The sequence below is a fragment of the Chrysochloris asiatica genome, unplaced genomic scaffold, assembly GCF_000296735.1.
Source record: "Chrysochloris asiatica unplaced genomic scaffold, ChrAsi1.0 scaffold00051, whole genome shotgun sequence".
NCBI classification, from domain to species: domain Eukaryota; kingdom Metazoa; phylum Chordata; class Mammalia; order Afrosoricida; family Chrysochloridae; genus Chrysochloris; species Chrysochloris asiatica.
In genome coordinates, this window is record NW_006408569.1 from 964,214 (window position 1) to 975,659 (window position 11,446).

The 11,446-nt window shown below is 43.3% G+C and overlaps 1 pseudogene; it reads right to left on the reverse strand.

The window, feature by feature from the left end:
• Window positions 1-327: 327 nt before the first annotated feature.
• The window catches only part of LOC102839564, an 89,616-nt pseudogene continuing 78,497 nt past the window's right edge, over window positions 328-11,446 (reverse strand).

An 11,446-nucleotide genomic window follows, 5' to 3' on the forward strand; every position in this document is an offset into this window, starting at 1 on the left:
TGATGGACTCAAGTGTGGCAGCGGTAGTGAGGTTGGCCCAGGATCGGACATTGTTTTGTTCTGCTGTGCATGGGGTCGCTATGAGTCGGTTCTGACTCCATGGCACCTGACAACAACAACAACAATACACACACTCAGAAACACATACATTTTCAAGAACATTTTTGCTCCCTTATGACTCCAGGATCCCAGAATCCAGCCTCCAAGGCCAAGAGACGATGCCTGTTAACTGCACAGATCTTGTGATCAACATGCTGTACGAGGCTCTGTGACATCTCATAAGCTGAGTGGACACTCATATGGGATTTGCTTTGTGTTAAATCCAACCTACTCAACAACGCTGTTAGATCCAGCTGCTGGGACCGGTTGCTACAAACACAGTATGGTGGATGACTTGATGGTCCCGGCCCACTGTGATAAGGAGGGAGTGGTTGTCAAGTAGCATCTCTCACAAAGTCCCTGTGGGCTCGGCTTCTAAACACCTCAGAAAGGCTCAAGTCCAGCTCGGCTAGTGAGCAGTCCTCACTGATAGAGGCCAGGAGTGGAACACTGTGTGGGGAGAACACCAGTCCGATGACGCATTGGGTGTGCACACCTGAGCTAAGGGCACAACTTGTGCTCTTGGTGTCCACAAAGCAGACAGCTCCATTCTCATTACCAAAGGCAAAGGATTTACTTTTCTGAGGATGCCAAGCCAGTGAGGTAAGAAGGTAGCCAGAGGAATTGCAGTCCATCTGTGATGCTGGCTTGGGACAGTGAGAACCCCATAGTAAAATTCTATTGTCCTCAGTATAGGACAGAAACATGGAGTTTTGTGTGGAGAGGCAGCAACACAGGTGACCTGCCCAGAGTGAGCGCCATATGAGTTCAGTACGGTCTGCTGTGCAAGGTCCCAAACCTTTGATGCAGAAATCATTGCTACGGCTAACAGCTTGTGTGCCAGAGCTCAGGACACTGACTGTAGACATGATATCATCGTGCTCATACTTGCAGAACTTGCTGACAATGAGTGTCTCACTCTCATCCAGCTCCCACAATTCAACAGCACCCGAATCAGAATCCAAGAGGATACCCTTGTCCCCCACCCAAGTGAGGTCAGCCACTCCAGCCTCCATCTGGACTCCAGCGTTGCAGAAGCCTTTGTTGGGGGCAGAACCAGGGTCCTTAAAAAGCCAGAGGGAGCCAGCCCAGCAGTGGCCACTCAGGCTGGAGGTCCCAAGTAGGAGTGCCCCATCAGACCGGTACCGCGCAGCCTCCAACTGCCACTCCATACAAGTGGGTGCATTGGGGGGAAGCTTCCATTCGCGGACCGCTGGGGGTACCAAAAGAAGTGGGGTTTCCTTCCGTATCGCCACAGTTCCAACTCCAACCAAGGCCCAAACTGGACGCTGGCCAGAGATTCAACACCACTGCAATCCCACGTGGTGTACCACCACCTCTCCCTCAACTCTTCTTTGAGGAGGCGGCTCATCCCCAGTTACATTTTGAGTGCTTTCTAACTTCAGGGACTCATTTTCTGGCACTATATCTGACAATGTTCTGGTGCTCTTCATCATGTTTCAATATTCTGGCCCTGATAAGAGTTCCATTGTTGTTCATAAAGTTTTCAGTGACTAAATATTCGCAAGCAGTCCATCTCATCTTTTTCTTTGTTTTGGTCTGGAAGTTCAGCTGAAACCTGTCCAACGTGAGTGACCTTGCTGGTATTTAAAACACCCATGGCTAAGCTTCCAGAATCACAGCAACATGCAAGCCACTAAACTATGACAAACTGACAAGCAAGTGGAAGTCATTGGCATCTAGCAATTGAAGCCTTGTTCATGGATTAGAGCTCCTTGAAAGTTGTTACTTTCTGTCCAGTTGGTTCCTACTCATGTATGGATCCATAACATGTCCAAAATATGTGAGATAAAGTCTCGCCATCCTTGCTTCTAAAGATAATTCTGGTTGTACTTCTACCAGGATAGATTTATTTGTTCTTCTGGCAGTCTTTGATATGTTAAATATTCTTCCCCAACTATTATGCTTCTGTATTCCTTGCTGAGCAAAGAATCTGAGAAGCTAAACTGTATGAAAAAGAATGTGGTATCCAGATTGGAGGAAGACTCCTTGGAAACCTGAGATATGTAGATGACACAGCCTCACTTGCTAAAGACCAAGATGACTTGAAGCATTTACTGATGAATATCAAAGACCATAGCCCTCAGTATGGATTATGGTGGTGGTGGTTTGCCATTGAGTCAGTTCCCACCAATAGCGACCCTGCATAGGCTTTCCAAGGCTGTCAATGTTTATGGGAACAGAAAGCCTCATCTTTCTCCTGGGGAGTGACTGGTAGATCCGAACTGCTGACCTTGCAGTTAACAGTCCAGTTTGCAATCCACTATGCTACCAGGGTTCCTTTCAATATGGATTATAACTCAAGATAAAGAAAACAGAAATCCTCACAAGTGGGCCAGTAAGTAACATCTTGATAAATGGAGAAAGGATTGAAATTGTCAAAGATTTAATTTTACTTGACTCCAAAAGCAATGCTCATGGAAATAACAGTCAATAATTCAAAAGATGTGTTTATTGCACTGGGTAAATCTGATGTCAAAGACCTATTTAAAATACTCAAAAGGACTAAGATGCACCTGGCCCAGGCCATGGTGTTTTCAGTTGCCTTATATGCATGTGAAAGCTGGACAATGAATAATGAAAACTGAAGAATTAAGATGTTGGTGAAGAATACTGACTATACCATCGACTGTCAGAAGAACAAACAAATCTATCTTGTAAGAAGTACAGCCAGAATGCTTCTTGGATGTAAAAATGGCCAACTTGTGAGGATTTCTATTTTCTTTATCTTGAGTTATAATCCATATTGAAAGGAACCCTGGTAGCATAGTGGATTGCAAGCTGGACTGTTAACAGCAAGGTCAGCAGTTCTTGGATGTAAAGACTTCATCTCGAGTACTTTGGACATATTACCCAGAGGGAGCAGTTCTGAGAAGAACATCATGTTTGGTAAAAGAGAGGGTCAGCAAAAACCCAGGAAGATCTTCAACAAAATGGATCGACACAGTGGGTACAACAATGAGCTCAAACACAGAAATGCTTGTGAGGATGGTGCAGGACTGGGCAGTGTTTGTTCTGTTGTACACAGGGTTGCTATGAATCAGAACTAACTTGATGTCGCCTAACAACACCAACAACACAGGATGATAGTGGGGAAGACTATAAAAAGTGGTCAGATTCTAGATATACTCATATTTTGAAAAAAGAATCAGGAGGATTTGCTGACATACTAGCTGTAGGGTGAGAAAGAAGGATTGGGCTCAAGGATCACTCCACGGTATTGGCCTGAGCAGCTAGAAGGGTGAAGTTGCCACCAAGGTAAGGAGGACTCTGGAAGAGACAGGTATGTATGCATGTATGGGAAGGGGAACAAGATCAGAAACAGAGGCAGAGTTACTACAAAGCTAAGGAAGCTTATGTTGCAGAGAGCCTCTGATTATCTTAGGCCCCAGCAACATATTAGTTATTTTTACATTCTTGATCCTAAAGAATAAGACTCCAATATAAAAGTTGGGTTGATGATGAGGAATCAGTAAGAGAGATTCAAGAGGAGCAGCCACCAAGGGAAGAGGAAAACCAAGAGACTGGCATCCTAGAAGCCCAGGGAACAAAGAAGGGAGTGATTTATTGTGTCCAATGTTGCAGACAGATCCTGAAATCTGAGGATAGAACATACTGACTACTCGATTTAGCAACATTGAATTCCTTTTCTTTTTGTTTTGCATTGGATGGCTCCTGTTTTCCTCTGTGAATCAGAAGGCAAGGTCATCTGTTGAGGTGGGTGGGTCTGGGGGAGCTGGAGAGAAGGAAGGGTGAAGACATCCTTAGGGGAAGCACAAGTGTAAATTAGCCTGAGAGAAGGACTAGCATAGCTGGGCGGTATGGAGGGCTCTACGGCACTTAACAACAACAACACGGCAACATGGAGGGCTTATCTGAGAGAGACAGAAGATAGTTGTTTTCACAGCTGTAGCAGGGGACAAGACTGTTATGGGTTAATACAGTTTTTTGGGTTTCCCCTCCATTTGTAAGTAAGAACAGCAGATTTAGGGCCTCAAAGACAGTTTCAAGATAAGAAAGAACAGGATGCTCTTCTTTAGTTATATAGTCCAGGACAGGCCACTTGGCTCTCGGGGGAATGTCACGTAACAATGTACAGCTGTAAGAAATCACGTTGCCTGAGATGACTGAACAAGCTTTCCCTGCAGCAGTTTGACACTGGTTGCACCAGGTGACGGTTGCTGTCCTGATGTGGCTCCCCATTTCCTGGTTGGTCTTAAGAAACATGTGTACATGTGTCTTGTATTTTTCAAAGGAATCAAGAATGAGACTCAAATGACTGTGCTGTGACAGACTTCCACATGTCTTCCTTCACTTGCTGAGGACAGTGGTAACAATAGCATGGACTTTTTTTTATGAGCCCTTATTAAATCCCAGACACTGTTGTAAGTCAATGTGTCCACTCACTGAATGTCAACCACAGCCCTCTGAGCTAGGCATTACAAGCATGCATGGCCTGGAGATATTGTGGGGTTGTTTCAATAAAGCAATAAAGCCAGTCACATGAGTTTTTTGGGCATTAGAAGTATACATACACTATACTGTAGACTATTAAAAATGTACAATAGCATCGTAAAAAAGCTTGAAATATTGGGAGCATAGCCAAAATGTGATGGAAAGACACGAAGTAAGCACAGGATGATGGGAAAAATGGTGCCTACAGACTTGCTCCAAGCAAGGTTGCTACAAACCTTCAGTTAGTAAAACACCTATGAAGCACAATAAAACAAGGTATGCCTATATATCATCTCCATTTTACAGAGGAGGAAATTGAGACTCAGCCTGAGTAACTTGCTTATAGTCATATTGCTAGGAAGCAGTAGAGCCAGCTTTCAGTCCCAGGCACACCGACCAACAGAATATAAATCACTGAGCACACTAAGCACTTTGCATGAATTATCTCATTTCATCTTCGTACAACTCATGAGGTCGAGACCATCGTTAATCCTATTTTATTAACGAGACTAAGTAATGTACCCCAGATCACATAGCCAAGAAGTGGTGGAGCCACTTTTGAACTCAGCAGAGGGGTTAGAAGCTTGAGTCCTGGAGTCCGACTGCCAAATATATCCCTGTCCAGTAAATAGATGTGAAAAGAAATGGATGTTTCTTGTTAGAAGCAAGTGGATTTTCTCTTACAGGGCTCTTAGTTGCAGCTATGATAATGACTCCGTAGCTCACAGTAAAGACATAGGCTGAAGATACCTGGGATAGGGTGATATTTCACTGGGAGAGAATCTAGGTAGAGGACAGTAGACTAGAACCCAGAACTGAGTTCTCAGAAGAAAAACAAACCAGTTGTCATCCAGTCAGCTTCATGTGGAGGACTGTACCATAGGGTTTTTTAAGGTTGTGACCTTTCCGAAGCGAAGCACATCTGCAGGCCTGTTTTTTGAGGTGCCTCTGGGTGGGTTTGAACTGTCAACCTTTCAGCTAGTAGTTGAGTATATAACCGTTTGCATCGCCCTGAGACTCTGAGCCCTCAGAGACCCAAACATTTGAAGGGTATGTAGAGGAAGAGCCAGCAAAAGAGACTGAGGAGAAATTGACTTTCTTCCTACCTGAACTTTGTGGTGTGAAACCAACAGAGGACAGAGACAAAAGGGAGGCGTGATCAAAACCGCCAAACAGGATCTAGTACAAATAGGATGAGCACTATGAATTGTGCAATGGTGACTTTATGGAGAGCTGTTCTGGTGGAGCTGTGCGGGGAGGGGGCAAGACTATTCTGAAGAAATCAATGGAGGTGAAGAGTGGAGACGACTGTAAAAGGAATGGGGGAGAGGATTTTGAGTCGGGAGATAAATATGTTTTTTAAAGATGGGAGAGACTTGCACATGTGTATGAGCTGAGGAGATGGAGATGCATGTGTGAGAGGGGATGGATTGAGCAGGGTCTCTGGGGCGTTTGTATAGGCTTATTCAGTCAAGTTGATAGGTTGAGGAAGGTGTAGGGGAGGGAAGATTCTACTTGATACCTTCTCTTTTCTCTGTGAGGTAAGGTCTTTTGTTTCTAGAGAGAGGTTTGCAGACTGTGTCCCATGCTAGAGAAAAGAGATAGTGAGCAAGGAATGTCTATCAATGGTCTGCAACCTGCCAGGGAATTTATATCGTGTTGTGAGTTGTATATCACAACAACTCCCAGGATAGATAATATCACCACAATTTACAGATGAGGAAGTTGAGATTTACTGAAGTGTGGCAGGTTTACAAAAGCTGGAGATGGGAAAGGAGAGAGAGCTGACTAAAGCCGGACAGTAGAATTGAAAGGAAGCTCTGAAGGTTGAACTAACATAGGCTACCTTAATTTTGTGACCTGGCACCAGTTTGTTCAGCAGTGCCACTTGCTTCAGCTGTGCTCAGTCCTCAGCAGAGGGAGCCGCCATATGGTGGGGTGGACACAGTTGAAGGAGAAGCTGAAGAGCTCAGGTGCTGATGAGAGAAAAATTTCAAGTGATCGTGCATCGAATTCAGGCTGAGGTAATGACATGAAATCAGATGGGAGTGAAGAAGCTGTTAGGGAAGTCTGCTGGACATTCAAGAATAGGTTTTACAGGAAACGCAAAAAGTTGTGCTCAGATCTGAGAATGAGATACTGCAGTTGGAGATTTCAAAACAGGAGATGTTCCCAGAGATGGCAAGATCAAAAATATGTCCATGGGGATGTGGTGTTAGGTTGAAAGTCGGTGAAGGCCCTGGAATTGAGGAGGTAAAGAAACCATGAGGCCTGGTTGCTGGAGGCTATGCCCACATGGGCATTGGAGTGACCCAGGATGAAAGAAAGACATGACATTTGGAGATGAGGCAAATGGTAACTTCACTTCTTCTCATGGTAGGGGAAAACGAGTGGCCTCCCTGGGATATGGAAGTCTGCGTACCTGCTAAGGTTCATAACTCAAAAAAGACATCGAAACCAGGTGTGGGCTCCCCCCCCCCACACACACACACATTCAAGGTCACCATGGTGGCTTAACAAAAAAAAATTTTATTGTGTAAAATACATATAACACAAAATTTGCTATTGAAACCGTTTTAAGCATACATTCCAGTGACATTAATCACATTCACCATGTCTGTGACCATCAGCCATGGTGGCTTTTTACTTGCCAACATTCAAATAGTCCTTTATAGTTTATAAATGTGTTTCCAATAAGATATTCTACTGAATGAATTCTAAGCATAGTATTTTAACCCATTCTCTGACCAAAACAACTTGGAAACTGAGATGATGCGGCTTCTAGAAAGTCACAAATGCATTTTGAACAACTTTAAAAACACTCTTTTAGAAACACTTTCTTGGTATCTGAGAAATAGAACCTTCCTGTCTCTTGTACATCCCTCCCTCTGTTCTCCACCAAGATAAACGGACCAACCAACAGACTCACAGTCTCATGTTCTGCGTTTTGTCCCAATAAGCCAAAAGAGCACAATTAAGGTTTTTGTCTCAATACTTTATTCCTACCACATGGGGGCAGACTTTTTAACAAAAAAAAGGGGATGCAACTATTTATCATGTACTGTATAGAACTGAAAGTTGTGAGAAAGGACGTTAGAGCCAGATTTTGTGTGGCTTCTTGGTTTTAACAATGCTTTCTCTCTCTTCAGGCATGCTCTCTAGCCATGAATGAACTAACTCCCTCTCTTCCTTTCTTCTTTTCTCTCCTCTGACCCTCTTATTCTCACATGGATTCACTGAGTATATACACTGGGTAAGGGTGCTGTAAAAAATACAGACTGCCCAGTTAAATTTGAACTTCAGATAAAAACAAATACTTTTGTTTTGCTAAGTGTGTCCCATGCACATATTTGTGGCATGCTTATATTAAAATACGTATATTCTTTGTGTATCTGAAATTCCAATTTAGATGGACATCCTGTTTTTGTTTGTTTTTGCCAAATTTAGTGACTCTAATTCTGGTGCTAGCAATTGCTAAGAACTGACAGGGTGGAGCTGGGTACACCTTGTCTCCTGGCAGAGCCATGCCCAAAATAATGTATAAGTGCAGTACTAGAGGCTAGGGGCAGAGATGCACAAAGTGGGCAGTCCATGAACGTACCTCAGTAGGCTCATCTACAGTGCTCCCCCTCGCTCTTAGTGTTCTACCGTCTTTGCACACTATTTCTTCTTTCTTCCAAAACCCAGTTCAGCTAGAAAGAAAGAAAGACCAGCAGGAAAAATAAAAAAACATAAATGGCAGTCTGATTGGCTGCCACAAGAACAAGCAAGTTGTTCACTGGGGAGCCATCAAGGCAAGCAATCAAGTCTCTTCAGGGCAAACCCCCTTCCAACACTGAAACTCAAAGGGAACACACAAGCAGGCATGTAAGCTTGCTGGCAACCATATTGGTCTACTGATGAGGGGAAGTGAGGGGAAAGCAGCAATGAAGATGTGGGCTGAGTCCGACCACATTGAAGAGACTCCTGTCAACCTGGAGTATGGTGAGACCTGGTTAGCCAGCAGTATGGTGAGACCTGGGGACTCCTGAGCCCATGGACAAGGACATAGCCACAAAGGGCTAGAGCAGAGAGTGAATCTTCCAGCTGATATGAAGTGAGGGGAGATGCACAAGAATGCCCATACTTGCAGATAGTACCCACTTGACCTGGCTTCAATGGCTGGATGATCAGAACTGGATTAGAGGAAGAAAGAAGAGGGAAAAAAATTTTTTTTAATTAAGAAAACAAGTGTAATTCGCTACAATTTGATGAAGTTGACCTATACCTATGGATGTTGTAGCTTTAAATACCAACCAAGAGAGAAGGAATCTTCACAGCAAGGATCATTCCCACCCCCTATACACAAAGGGTTGATAGGGATGGGCTACCTAAAATGGGGAGCTGTAAAGGCAAGTTTTTGAGAGGGAGCTTAGTTTCAGAGGGTGCTAGGGAAGGTAGAATCTCCACTGAGTGGTTTTTAACACAATGAGCTCAAGCGCGTTACCGACTCTATGGAACCTAACAATAACAACTAGACAGGAGTGGTGAAAGGTGATGGGGATAGGACTCTTGTGGTTCAATAGTGGACAATTAATCACTGTCAGTACTGATTGTGATTGTTGCAACTGTAAAGGTAGACGTTTTTTAGCAAAAACAAGGGAGTTGTTGATCTTGCTGTCCAGGAGCGGAGGACCCTGGAACCATTAAAGGAGAAGAGCAAAGTGCGGAACCCTATCCAGAGAAGCAGCGACACCAGAGATGGAAGCAGAGATGATGATGTGGAATAATGGAGCAGCTGGGGACTCTAGACTCACGGAGGGAGAGGGGTTGTGTGCTGGGAGCCAAGCAGGGTATTCCCTTTGGTTGTTTGAATGATTGCATATTCATGAGTGTTTTGGTGTACATAAAAAAGAAAAAGAAGGAATAGAAGCAAATACTGTTGAGTGATGATGCATTAATTCATTGCAATGAAATGAAATACAATAGGATGAGTGTAAAGCTGATGTTCTCCCAAGTAAACTATCACTCAATTCACAATAAAAACTGAAACAAACAAACAAAAAAACCCCAGCTCAGGTGTCTCCTCCTCTGGGAAGCCTTTCCTGGTTTCCCCCAGGTAGAGCCTCTGCACTTCATATCCATGTCCACCTCTCTGATAATATATATCCGCATCCTTGGGTGGTGAAAATGGTAAAGCACTCAGCTGCTAACCAAAGAATTGGTAATTTAAGTCCATCCAGAGGCACCTTAGAAGAAAAGCCTGGTGATCTTCTGAAAAATCAATCATTGAGAACCCTACGGAGCACAGTTCTAGTCTGACATACATGGGGTTGTCATGAGTCGAGACTGACTCCAAGGCAACTTGTAATAACAGATATGATTTGACTGTATGATTTACACATCTTCCTTATCCCTGACTGTTAGGAACTGGAGGACAGAGATTTTTGTCTTGTCTTTCTCTGTTTACCCATTGCTTAACACAGTGCCTGGAACATAATAACGACTCAATACATGGATGATAAAAGCAATTGAATGATTTTAACTCCAGACCTTGAAAATATCTTCTAGTTTCCTTTGTCTCAGTTTGATAAACATACAACAAAGGAATCCTTTACAGATCTATGATCCATAAGAGCCCCATGTTTCTAGGGTAAGTAGGAGATTGGCAAGGCACACAGAGTAATCCCAGTTCTGAAGTTGTTGTTTGGTGCCATCAAGTCAATTGCAACTCATAGTGACATTGTGTGTTACAGCGTAGAACTATCCCATGAGATTTTCCAGACTGTAATCTTTTTAGAAGCACATTGCCAAGTCTTTCTCCCTTGGATACAGTTGGTGGGTTTGAACCACCAATTGCTGACCCATTTGCACCAAGCTGGCAGCAATCAAATTGGTCTTTAGGACTTTTAGCCTAAAGAGGCCCAGGAGGGAAGAACAAGTTAAAAGGCGCTTCAAGTTTTGCATGTGTCTTAAAGCAACTAGAAAAATCATCATAAAAATCGTCTTTTTGTAGCTTTCAAATTATAATAGAGCTAGATTATAAAAAGAATTCTTAGAAATAGAACAGAATCATCAGCACTAGAGAAAACTTCTAGTTCTTTTCCATACCCAATTGAATGAATGGCAGTTGTAGTGAACAGGTCAAAACAAAACCAAAAAAACAAGCTTCTTTCCTACTTGTTGACTCCCATCTAACCTTCTCACTCCAATGTTCTTTCTCTTATCCCAGTTCTAGAACTCTTTAGTGGAGTCACATCTTAGAATTGCCATTCAGTGTTCATTAATAATGTTGTTGTTAGTATCATGGAGTCAGCTAGGACTCATGGTGGCCTTAAATGGAACAGAAGGAATAGCTAACACTTATTGAACGAGCCTCTATGCTGGGCACTGTTGTAAACACTTTGCATGTTTGTTACCGTGAATTGACATGATCTGGCTTTTCTATCCAAAGTCTTCTCTTTTTATTTTTTTCAAGTTTTTATTGTGACTTGAATGATAGTTTACATGGGAGAACCTCAGTTTTACACTCATCGTTTCAATATAATGATTACAATCTCCTCTGTGCATCATAATTCAACAGTATTTGCTTCTATTCCTCTGTTTTTTTTTTTGGAGGGGGGAGGATGTACACAAAAACACTTGGGAATATATAATCATTTAAACAACCAAAGGGCACATTCCGTAAGCCTGCCTCTTGGCCGCCAGTACACAGCCTTTCTCTTTCCATGAGTCCTCAGCTGCTCCCTCTCCTCATGTCCTCATCTCTGCGTCCATCTCTGGTGTCACTGCTTCTCTGGATAGGGTCCCACATTCCTTTCGTGCTCTTCTCCCTTGATGGTCCTAGGGTCCTCTGTTCCTTGAATGTGAGATTAACTACTCCCCTCTTTTT